Below are 13,317 nucleotides of genomic sequence, written 5' to 3' on the forward strand. Positions count from 1 at the left end.
CCACCACCACTTCTCTAATCAACAAAACCATGTAATACGCAAAAGTCCTTACCACTCATTTACTCCGGGTTCTCACCCGCCTAGTGCAACCGGACCAGTCGGGTTTATGCTGGCAAGAAATACCTCCCTCAACCTGCGCTGGCTCCACAGAGTACTCTGCCAGGTGGTTAAAATCAGGGAGGATGCTGTTGTGGTATCCCTGGACGCTGCGTCAGCATTTGACACCATCGAGTGGCCTTACATGTTCCCCATGCTCCGCAAATTGGGTTTCGGCCCTGAGTTTATCAACTGGGTGTGACTCTTGTATCACCAACCGCTTGCGCAGGTGGACGTCAACAACAGGAAATCTCCTGTCTTTCCTCTCGGCAGGGGCACCAGACAGGGTTGCCCCTTGTTGCCGATCCTCTTTGCCTTGGCTCTGGAGCCTTTGGCGGCGTGGATCCAACAAAACCCTGCCATTCGGGGCTTTATAAGGACATCAGGTTGGGAGGATCGCATATTGTTGTATGTGGATGATATTTTACTTTACTTGGCCTCCCCAGCGGCGTCTCTCAATGTGGTCCAGACATATTTCATGTATTTGGAAGGTTTGCAGGATACACAATCAATTGGTCCAAATCGATGCTCTATGTCCTCTATCGACAGCGGCCTTTGCTTCTTCGGGGATGTCAGTTGACGGAGTCAGGAGAAGGCTTCAAATATCTGGGAATCTGGGTTTCTAAGGACCTATCCGATTTCATGACAGTAATCTCCTGCCACCGCTTGCATCTTAAATCCAATGTTCAACACTGGAAATCACTTCCGTTGACTCTCCTGGGACGCGCTGCCCTATTTAAGATAAAGCCCCTTCCCTGACTTTTATGCGCATTGCAGAATACCCCATTTCCAGTCGCTGCCTCGCATTTCAGAGAACTTGACAGCACTATTTGAGATCTGCTGTGGGAGAGCATACCCCCGCATCACCACACACAAACTTACACTAGGATGGTTTGACGGGGGCATCGGACTCCCGGACATTAAGAGGTATTACTGGGCCTTGCAGCTCGCAGCAATCAACCTGTGCAGCTATAGACTGCACGATGACCCGACCTTTCAGATCGACAGATGGCTTCTCCCTGGGGGCAGTTTCGAGGGCGTGCTATACACAAGATCTTTGACGCCTGCTTTGTCCGGCCCGACCCGGCATGCTGTGCGAGTGTGGAAAGAGGCAAATAGCAGCCTGGGCTGGGAGGGCAGACTCACACAAGCCACGCCACTCTAGCACTGCGAACAGTTGGGTTGGCTGTTTCTCTCTAAGGGTTTCAGTAGGTGGGACTTTATTGGTATCTCCAGGGTGGGGAACCTATGGAAATTGGGTGAAGTAATTCTCTTTTCCCGACTACAGCAAGATCATGAAATGGTCAAGGCCGAGTATTTCCGATGTCTTCAAATCAGGCATGCCCTGCTTGCAGTTGTCCCCAGGGGTACCGCCCTCCCTGAGTCCTCCCCACTTGAAGATAGAATCCTAGACGGTGACCTCATGTATCAATGTTGTTTATCAATAAAATGATGCCATAAAATGAGCAAATACTATCTCTAGCCTATGATGCAGTACCAATCAAATATCAATTTAAATTCATTTTTAGAAATGTACCCATTTTTATACTTAAACATTATCTTGCCATTTTATGTGCTCATTTCCTGTCACGCACCAGCTTGTCATTTTTTTTTCGAAAAATTAATGCCATGAAATAGCAATTTGACATTTTTTTATTAGGTAAAAAAAATAATAATATTGCTATTCGAACAAATTGCTACATGGAGCCTATACATGACCTAAAGCCTGCCTGAACTGATGGGGTTACAGAATTGACTTCTAGTCAAGTACCAGCTAGATTGTCAATCATCTTTCAGAAAAGCTCAACTAGAGAATCCAAGACTACGCCCAAAATTAGATGGGACAATCAGTTTTTTATTTTAAGAATTGGAACCACATTTGCAAATGGTTGCTGTCTTCTATCAACAAGATTAGTTTTGATGACATTGGCCCCCCACTTTTGAGACCAAAGGTATCCAACACATGAAAGATGTTAGGAGAGATTCTTGCAATAAGACTTATTGCACACGTGCCTCCCATCACCTTTTGTGTGTTTGATATAACGCCTTAAGTGGCCAAGGATATGCTTAAAGGAGAGTCCCTTCTCACTTTGGAACTGGAACCAAGCTACACCAAACTGAAGAGCCTTGAAATTGTTCCTAGGTTACTTGTGTTCTGGTTTGCGGACCTGGCCTGGGAGTTCAGGCAGGAATGTTCTCATGAGGAGCAGGGTCAAGACGGATTTCCATATGGCTAGGTCCAAACTGGGGTGGCATGATTGGCAAAAGAACGATCGGTTGAAGTGCTACCCAAGCAATTGTCAGTGGACAGACTTATTGCAAGTATTACTCCCATCACTTTTTGTGTGTTTTGACCAAAGGTATCCAACCTGTTTTTGGAGCTTTATTAATTTCCTTAGTCACTAGGCCATCGCTGATGTTTTCAAAACAAAAAGCTCTATTGCACCAAGCGGCCAATAGTCTATCACCATTGGCTGAGACAGTTCCATTTCAAAACTGTATAGCTAAAAAAAAAAGGACTAACCTTTCAATACCATCAATAACAGGGTCAATTATAGGTGAATGGCCCTTTCCAACAGTCCAAAGGTTCAAAGACTACATAGTTGAGCAACCTCCACCTAAATTTTTTTTAAACTAAAGGTACAGTTCTTTTTGTCCTAGGCATCATCAACAAACCATGCATGAGATGGGTCAGTTCTTCCAAGCAATTGTTGCCTTTCATATACGTTAGATGCCTTTTAGTGATATATTTTATAAGACAGAAGTCCTCACACACCGAGGATCAAATAGTCCTCAGCCTCATATTGTTAATAAGCTTTCAATTATTAAGGAAAGCTTATTACAGTTATCTGACATTAGATGTAACCTACAGGCAGATTTGGGAGGTGGGTTTATAAATAATAAAGGTAGAATTGGGTAGGTCACGAAAGGCCCGTGATACATTTCTTAGCATGACATTGCCATAAAATCTCTGAGAAATGTCCAGTTTTCCTACATCACTTAATAAATATTAAATCAAAATGGTCCTCTTACTGTCTTTAACATACATTCAACAGGTCTTCTATTAAGGGATCACTAGAATCCACTGAAGAACAAGAGGTCCAGTCCACATTGCCCAGCCAAAATAGATTCACTTGCAACTATTCTGATGTTTGGGATTCCATAAATCACATACGCCACGGTGACATCTAAATCAGTCAGATCAGTATGAGCAGCATTTATATCGCTCACATTTATAGGACATTTATGGGACTAAATTGAGAAATAACAGGGCCTCTTAATTCAATACCAGTATTAAACATACCAACCAAATATAGAACAACATTTTTTAAAGTCATGCATCATGGATGTTCATATTTCATATCTATAGTTGTGAAGCAGTTACGGTAAAGTTTATTGAAACACAAATTAAAAAGATTAAAAACCCTCCTTTTGGGTCATTTATTTTGAAAGTATGCAAAAGGATCTATTACCTTGTTTACACAAATTAGTCAATGGGCAGGCAACACAATTGAAATAAAGAATTGAATGACTACCAATGCTGACCTGACAGCAAAGATCACAATATTAATTGTGTCCTTAGAGGATGCTACAGTATTACCTAGCAGTTCTCATCTTGCCTGAATCCTTCCATCACCACATCATTTTTTAAGTAACTACACACATAGGGGTCGATTATGATGGCGGTGAATCCGCATCCTCCGGGCCGGTGGAAGCCACCGCCGGCCCGGAGGATGTGGATTCACCGCCGTGGTCCCTGTCAGCACCACCCGCCAGATTAGGATGGCGGTGGGGTCAGCGGCAGACGGCAGGTCCGTCCGCCGCTGATCCGCGTGGTGTAGACTGCTATTTGGTGGCGGTGTCTGCAAGACACCACCAGCCAAATTAGGAAGCGTGTGTAAACATGCTTTTTCGCGCGGTTTTTCCGCCGTGGAAAAGCATGTGGACCTTTGCTTCTGGGGGGCCCTTGCGGGCCCCCAGGGTGAAGGGGGGTGGGGGTGCACAGTGCCTGCCGCTTTGTGCATGCAAATGAAGCAGCACCCACCGCTATGTTAAAGATACAGGATGTGACTGCCAGGGTGGTGGTCACATCCTAATTGGCATGGAGGGAACGCCGCTGCCCTTGCGGACGGTCCCTCCACCTCGGTCCGTCCGCCATCCTAATCGACACCTATGTGTCCACTGCCGCCACCAGATCCTTACATGAAATTGAGTTGGACAGCTAGCCCGGTAGGAGCCAAAGGGTGTACCCCCACAACCAGCGGCCTATCAACCAACTCACTAGAAACCAGAACATTCTCAATACAATCCATGCTTAGATGTACATTAGTGGGTTACATCTTGGACAATAGAATGTCTTCTTACCTATGTGTGCATGTCCTAGAAATTTTTATCAAGAATATGACCCTGTTGACAAACATTATCAGAGAATTCAAGTCTGTATATGACTAGGAATAATAATTATATTCATTTAAGGTAATTCTCAATGATAATAAAAACATGTGGCTGTTATTCCTTGAGTAAAATAGTGGTCAGAGATTATGTTCTATTCTTCACTTACATTTATTTCAATAAAGTTAAAAACAAATGAAAGCCTCTATTTAATTGCGAGCTAGCAGACAACTCAGGCCAGCCAACATGTGTTCACTCCAAACTGTCATATTCTGTGTCTTAGTGCTTTTGTTATAAGTCACAGAATTAGATTTTTAATACAGGGGCAATCGGTGGAGGTCCTAGATAGGGAGTCAAAAAGTTGTTTGATAGGAGCATGCAACTCGGTTTGGAAGGGGTCTCAGGAGTTGCTCAATGCTTTACAAGCATCATTGTCGATATAAGCGTGGTTTTATCTAAAATGGTCTCTATGTCAAAAACAGTGTTATGATTGATCTCACATGGATTGTAGGTAAGCCATCTTAGTCTAATCACAGGAGAAAGGATCACTTGTCCTGATCAACCTTAGGTGTACAGGATGGGGGGGGGGTTGAAGTCCCAATATTAAGACCCTCAGGCACGTGATGGGTGTGGTGGTGTCTTAAGCGGTATATCTTGATTCTCCGCTTATAATTCACGTGTGTGCATAATCATTAGGTCTATTAGGTTATGCAGCCTCCACCAGGAGGTTGTTACCCAAGGTTGGTGCAGTAGTGAGCCAGAAATAAAGAATTTGTTAAAAAACCGAAAACCAGGGAGTCAAAAAGTTTTATTAGGTCTGGTTTCGGGTCTGGTAAACTCAATTATAGTGCATCTTGTTAACTGGATAATGAGTTGTAGTTGCACTTTGAGTATCGAAAAATAAAAATAAAAACTGGTGACAGGGAGTTAAAAATTGGTTGACATGTTTCTGCCTCAATAGCCTGTGTTCTAGGACTTACGGGCATTCATCAGGACCGTGAAGTAACGTGCAAAGAATTGTTAATATAGTGTCAAGAAGTGAAAGGAAAGAGGTTATTGACCTGTTCCTATGTCTTGGAGGTCTTATGGTACCTCGCGCATTATTTTTGCACACTTCCTTCAGTCGGTAGCGATTTTGGAGCGGGCTATTGCGCCTCGTCCTCAGCTTGCTTGTGTGCGCGCTGCTCTGCTCGTACCGAACCGGAAGTGGTACGAGCAGAGCAGCGCGCACACAAGCAAGCTGAGGACGAGGCGCAATAGCCCGCTCCAAAATCTCTACCGACTGAAGGAAGTGTGCAAAAATAATGCGTGAGGTACCATAAGACCTCCAAGACATAGGAACAGGTCAATAACCTCTTTCCTTTCACTTCTTGACACTATATTTAACAATTCTTTGCACGTTACTTCACGGTCCTGATGAATGCCCATAAGTCCTAGAACACAGGCTATTGAGGCAGAAACATGTCGACCAATTTTTTACTTCCTGTCACCAGTTTTTATTTTTATTTTTCGATACTCAAAGTGCAACTACAACTCATTATCCAGTTATTAAGATGCACTATAATTGAGTTTACCAGACCCGAAACCAGACCTAATAAAACTTTTTGACTCCCTGGTTTTCGTTTTTTTAACAAATTTTTTATTTCTGGCTCACTACTGCACCAACCTTGGGTAACAACCTCCTGGTGGAGGCTGCATAACCTAATAGACCTAATGATTATGCACACACGTGAATTATAAGCGGAGAATCAATATATACCGCTTAAGACACCACCACACCCATCACATGCCTGAGGGTCTTAATATTGGGACTTCAACCCCCCCCCATCCTGTACACCTAAGGTTGATCAGGACAAGTGATCCTTTCTCCTGTGATTAGACTATATCTTTTGGAAAGTGAATGGATCAATATTCCATCTCCCCTACTTCTGATTAGAAGGTAAGCCATCTTAGACACAATTTCATGTTATTTATGTGCTTTAAAGGCTACCCTGAAGTTAATGGGGCTTTTTTAAAGGAAAAGCATTTGCCTGTAGTTGTGGCCCTAATGATTTCAACAAGTCTAGACAGTACTGTTCCAAAAGAGAAAGAGAAGAAGAAGTAAGTTTGGACGCAAACAATGAAGGGGAATGCTTATGATTATTTTTTAATGCCAGTAGCAAAAGCAAGAGTTTGCAGTTCCTAAATGGAATGGCAGTAGGGAAAGAAAGGAGGCCAGGTGTCCAAAATCAGAAAAGAGAGTGAACATGTAGTATCTCCAATTAGGAGCAAGGGCCCTCACACAACCTTGGGGGTGTCATGCTTCATCATCGGGCAGTGTCTTGATGGGCCGCTGCTGCAATGCCCAACGAGCCCCGCAAGGGGGCTGTTTGTTGGAGTTCTTCTCTTTTTGACGATGTAAAGTATTGGTGGGTCATGTGTGTCAAGAATAGAAATGGGAGGGAGTGAGGGTGAACTAAAAATAGCTGTCTGAGTCCCACGAAATTATTTTATTAGCTGGGTTCCTAACAGTCCAACGACAAGCTGCCCGATGATGAAGCATGACACCTCCCAGGGTATGTGAGGGCCCTTGCTCCTAATTGGAGCTACCCCATGTTTATCCCTTTTTCTACTTTGGACACCTGGCCTCCTTTCTCCCCCCTTCCTTCCCTTTAGGAACTGCATACCCTTTATTTTCCTACAGTTATAAGGGACCAGTATGCTTGCCCTGCCAAGCTCTAGTTCCTCCTTTATGGTTAATATTTAATGCCCTGGCACACCCAAATGGGTATGAAGCTTCATCATAGAGCCAGCTTCGAGTTGGGCCATTGCTGTAATGCCCTAAGGGCCCCACAAGAGTGCTCTTTGTCGGAGATCTTTTTAGTTTTCCACTGTAATGATGAAGGTGTGTGTGGGTACATGTAGATGATGTTTGTGCACATGGCGTGTCAAGTGGATTAAAGCTATCTAAGGGATAACAAATTCATTTTAATATGGTGGTTCCCTTGGCAGGGATAAATACAATAGAAAGTGGTTTATCATGAGGGCCCAATGTTCTAAGATAGCTTTAATGTGTATGTGAGGTTGACATGTTTCATGCCTATCAGTCCAACGGGATCCCTGGCTGGTAATTGGTTATCCGTAGATATTTTGTTGTTCATGCATATTTGGTTAGAACAACATGTGACTTTGTTAGTGATGTCATCACAGTATAGACACAAAACATCATAGTAAATATAGTACTGCAAATTATATTATTGAGAACGTATTAGTAGGATTGGTAAAGAATTGCTCTCTTTGAAGAAGGAGACCTAACCCAAAGCAGAGATGGGTTTCAGCTACCACACTTTGGGTGACTTTGTATTTTTGTAGTGGTTTAAAGCTATTTTGGGAACTAGGACAGATTGGTTGTTGGCATTTTGTTTTGTATCTTGTAGTCAAATATGCATTTCTGCATCTTTGTTCAATCCCTTTTTAGTAGTGTTTAGTCTCAGAATCCATTCACTTTCCCATAGTCTCATTTGAGTTCATGGTTTCCTAGCCAAGGTAGGCTTTGATGTTTTCTATTTCGATGAAGATAAAGGTTTTGTCATTTGGGTGTTTTTGATTGCAACTGTGGCAGTCCATGAGGGTCATGGGGGTGGAGGCCTCCATTGTGGACTTTCTAGTGGATCAGCATAAGGATACTAAGGCGAACATCAGATATGCACAGGATCTTCGGGTTTCCAGGGAATTCAATATTGAAAGTGGGGTAAGGCAGGGGTGTATTTTGGCCTCCTTCCTGTTTAACCTTTATATCAATGACCTCGAAGGAGCTCTGGTAGCTACGGGGGCTGACTTTCCGCATGTGGAGCGCTGGGGTCTCCCCGTCCTCCTATATGCGGATGACGCAATCCTCATAGCAAGAACCGCTAGAGGACGCCAATCCCTATTAGATGCATTCCTGAATTTTATGGGGTCTCATGATTTAGCCATCAACAATGCTAATTCCTATGTCTTGCAGGTAGGGGCTCGTCCTACGAAAAAGTATCCTTTTTCTGTAGGTTCTGTGAAGGTCCCCTCCACGTCAGTGTTTTCATATCTGAGGGTCCTGTTGGATGATTGCCTGAAGTGGGGGCCCCTTATCCAGAAGAAAAAGGGGGAGCTCATCTGAATTACTGCTGCCATTTTCAACTTTGCTGCTAAGATGGGCAAGCGCCCAATTGCAGCCATGTTGAAAATTTGGAAGGCCAAAGGTGTATCAATAGCATGCTATGGTAGTGATGTCTGGGGTTATACCACAGCAGACGCACTGCGGGTGGCAGAGAATAACTTTTTTAAGTGCCTGCTGGGAATGCCCACCGGTTTATCGAATCTGGTAGCTCATGAAGAATTGGGGGCCCCATTTGTATGTGATACTCTTGCTCTGCGCCCTCTAGTGTTTTGGCTTAAGTGCTGGCCAAACAAGGATCTTAAGCTTACCCAGCAGATCATAATGGACTGTATGAACCTTGAATATATGTCCAGAATTCCATGGTTGAAGTATGTTAGAGGTCGCTTTACAGAGTTGGGTTGCCCCGAACTCTTTTTAAAACCTTCTACTATAACAAAAAAGGATGTGGAATCGGTTAAGGAAGCTTTTATTTGTATTAAGAAGCTAGAAAGAGATGAACATAAATTATGCAAACCAAGCATCCGTAAAGTTCTGACCCTAAAAACTCATACATTCTGGGAACATTGACCACCCACGAGCGGTTCTTATTGTCTAGGTTTCACCTTGATTTTTTTCATTTATTAATTGCCTTTCCGGAAGGGTGTAGCAGAGGACAGATGTTAGCACCCTGTGGTTGTGACAACGTGTCTCCACAGGATCTGCTACACTTCATGTTCCTCTGCATATTCTATGAAGTACCTCAGAGACATTTTTTACTCCCCCTTTTAAAGAGGCTTAATTTTATCCAGGTTCACCCAGACTGTATTTTTTTCATTATAGGCTACTTGAAATCTTTGGTGAGAATCAGGGCTTGCCTGGAATATTAGCTATTTCAGGGGGAGGAGGTACTCATAGTTTTAAGTTATGACTAATGCGTGTTCTATTTTTTAAGTACAGAAATATATTTATTGTACTTGTTAATATTACATGTAATATTTGGTGGGAACATGGGCTTGTTTAGAACCTCCGCTATCTCAGTTGGAGACGTTGTTATTTCTATTTTTTTGCTACAATCTTACGGCATATGTGTCTCTGCCCCTTGTAAACTACATATATATCTTGTTTTTATGGCTATGAATTGTAAGATTGTTTAATGTCGTTTTTATGAGATGTGTATATATTGTAACTTTTATGGTTTTTACATCGTAAAACCGAATAAAGTTTATGAAATGAAGAATTATTGCAATGTTCAGTTAAGGTTGGTACTACACTGGTTTTGTTTAAGTGTCTGTAATGCTCTTTAATCCTGATTGCTGCATCTCATATATATTTTAGAGCAAGGACATTGGATGATGTAGATCACAAAGGGGCAGTTAATTTGTCTTGCTTCCGGTGTAAACTCCTTGACTGTTATTTCCAAATTTGCATGTGCTACATTCGTGGCATGTAAAAAGGCATATAAGTTTATTATGAAAACATATTTTTCTTTGCTTTGGTCAGTGAACTCAGGTCTGCATATGAAGGCCTTCAGATTTTTCGCATGACGAAAGCCCATTTGTGGAAAGGCTGAGATGTCAGTTTTGATAGAGGAGATACTTGTTAGTAAGTGGCAGTATCTTTTAAAGATTTTTTTGATTTGATGGAGGATGTGCATTGTGTTCTTTGATTGTTTTTTGTGATATATTCTCACTTTGCAAGAGAGATTGGTGTGGTTTATCATTTATTTCCCTGGAAGCTGGAAAGATCTGTCCTACAGTTCAGGTAAAAATTACGCTGTTATGCTATAATTAGATTTAACTCTAAGTGGTTCACCCTTGAAAATCGTTTTTAGAATGGTTTTGTGATGACAGCTTTCTGACCTCATTTATGAAAAGTGATGCGTCGCTGCGTGAAAACAGCGATGCATAATTTTTTATTGTGCCCTCCTCGCGACATGTTGGATGCGTCATATTTACAGTAGGATGCATCATGTTGCAAGAAGTTACAGATATTTCAGTATTTCTGACGTATCTGTAGGTGCAAAAATGATGCACTGCTGGAGTGTGTCACAAAAGTGAAGCAACTCCAGCAATGGGTCATTTTAATTGGGCAAGTCCCATTTGAAATGTGCCTGTGTCAGTCTTACACCTACTGTGAGGCAGACGTAAGATATTGACGCTTTTGTGTCCTAGAAGTGGCGCAGTGAAATCTCATAGATTTCACTGTGTAACTTCTATGGGGCTTATGTTCCTCGGAACGCACAACCTGCATACATTATACTGGCGCAGGTATAATGTGGCACAGGGGTTTACCAAGTGACGCATCTACCTAGATGCATCACTTTGTAAATATAACGCAACATGGCACATTTTTTACGCCGCTGGTGCCACAAAAGGTGACGCACCGGCAGTGGAAAAGTAATGCAAGGGCTCAGAAATAAGCCTGTCAGTTTGCTGCTGTGTCTTTTCTGTAATGTTTTGTGTTTATATTGCCATTTCTTAAGTAAAGAGTAATGTCCAGGAAGTAAATTATTTTAGTCAAGAAATGAGCAGTAGCCTGGATGTTTCATCGATTATTATACATTGGTTTTCAACTGGGGAGACCTTGAATCTAAAGGAACTGGGTCCGAGTCTCGACAAAGATACTGAACATTGTATGATTCTGGGCAAATCACTTAATCTCCCCATGCCTTAAAAAATGAATGTATTCTCATGTGATGCACTGGTGCTATGTAAAGTGCTCTGATTCCCAATTCGAGTCATGTTTGCGCTACATAAAACTCTGTAAAATAAAAATCAAACAAACTGCATTCAAATAAATGTATGTGGCGATTAGTACGTGATCCCTGACCACAATTTTACTCAAGGAATATCAAAACGTATGTTTATTATTATTATTGAGAATTGCTTACCCTACCAAACTTTAATAAATTGCATATTTGTGGGCATAAGGGCACTGCCCTCATAGAGTAAGCGATCAATACTGCCAAAGAGGCATATACTAGTAAGTGTAACTCTAGAATGATTACCCTCCTTCCTTGATAACAGGGGCGAGGAGTTGGCCTAACTGCTAGGGTGGTCGACCTCAAGTCTGGGGAACTGGGTTTGAGTCTCGGCAATGACGTAATGTAACTGGTACTATGTAAAAAAACAGGTGCCATATAAAACTCTGCAAAAAAAACAAACAGTAGGAACAATAATTAACCTTGCCTTATTTTCTTACTGTTAATGTGCCAGTTTACACTCAGTTGGAAACAAATTTCCCATTAGGAATTGTCTTAGCTTTACCACAAAAAACTGTAGCCTAAGATTTTTTTTTAATAACTTGTGAACCAAAAATACAACCAGCACCAGACATGATAGCATTGAGGAGACATTGTAAGTTGGCAGCGAGAGGGAGTTTTTAATGATTTGAAAATGATGGCTGATTCTGACATGTTTAGTTTGGCTTAATCAAGCTTAATTGCCATGACTACGCTAAATTTATATTTGCAGAAAGAAATGGGCTTTCATTTAACATGAGCAGACGTTCCATGTGCATGTTTTCTTATTTAGTGCTTTCCCGTTTAAAATAAAATTGCAAAATAGACGTCTTCTTCATGGTGTGGTTTATTTATAATGTGTCAATTCAAATCAAATCAAATCAAACTTTATTCGTTTTTTTCAGATAAAACCACAAAAGTCATACAGCATCAGTAAAACTCCACATATGTACAGAATAACTAAACAATGTGGCAAGTGTGATCTAATCTCTGAAAGTGTCCTGAAGCACACCCAGGTTTGTGTGATCTAATGACAGTTTAAAAATAAATCCCACTATCAAAGCTAATCACAGCTTGACCTAAGTCGGATGGCGACCCTTAAAAAGTGTACACAGTACGGTATCGTTTGAAAAAAAGTTGTAAAAAGATAAAAGCAGGTCTCACCCTTCTAAAACACGCCTTTTTAAGAATAGGAATAACAAACAACGTTCTAGGAACTTCATAAAAACTATAAAACATTAAAAAGTGCATCATGTCCTGAGGACAACGACCGTTGCAGCCACAGGGCATGAGGCACTGACCTCTATGAGCACCAGGGGATTGGGCCAGGAGGTAGTCAAAGAGGTCAAGCCTAAATCTGGTCGGTAGGAAGCGATCATGGTTGCATTTGATCCCTAAAAGATATAATTCAGTAGTTGGCACAGTTTTTAATCCAATGTACCTTCGTAAACTGGGCTTGCTCAGCTCTGTTGCTTCTCTATCACAACAAAGCCTTGTAAGAAAACACTCTTTTATGCAAGTAAAATCCCTCTTACATATACCATCTGGGTTGTCAAATAGATCCGCCCTTCCCAGGCTGTGGACGTCGTCTCTTACATACTTTAGCCAACAGATGCAATTAACATGGTCAAGGAAAAGACAATCCTTTAGAATTTCCTTACCAAGGGTGTTTTCTTTCTTGACCCAAATCTTTACCCACAGTACCAATGGACAAAACACCAGTTCCTCCGAGAGAAAAGCCATCTGCAGCTCCTGGTGCACGATGTAGGATGGGACACTCTGCGGTATTGAGAGTACCCAACTCAGGAAGGTGTTTTCTGCAACTTGCAGAGCCTCCAGCCCAGTGTGGCCCCATATCTCACTCCCATAACTAGCCTTCGTGATACATTTGGCTCTGTAAATCTTCAAGAGGGCCCCTATCGGTTCACCCCCTCACTCTAGAAGCAAAGCTAAAAACATCTGTGGTCGCTCTGACCAG

This window comes from Lissotriton helveticus, chromosome 7, assembly GCF_964261635.1.
Source record: "Lissotriton helveticus chromosome 7, aLisHel1.1, whole genome shotgun sequence".
Classification (NCBI taxonomy): Eukaryota; Metazoa; Chordata; class Amphibia; order Caudata; family Salamandridae; genus Lissotriton; species Lissotriton helveticus.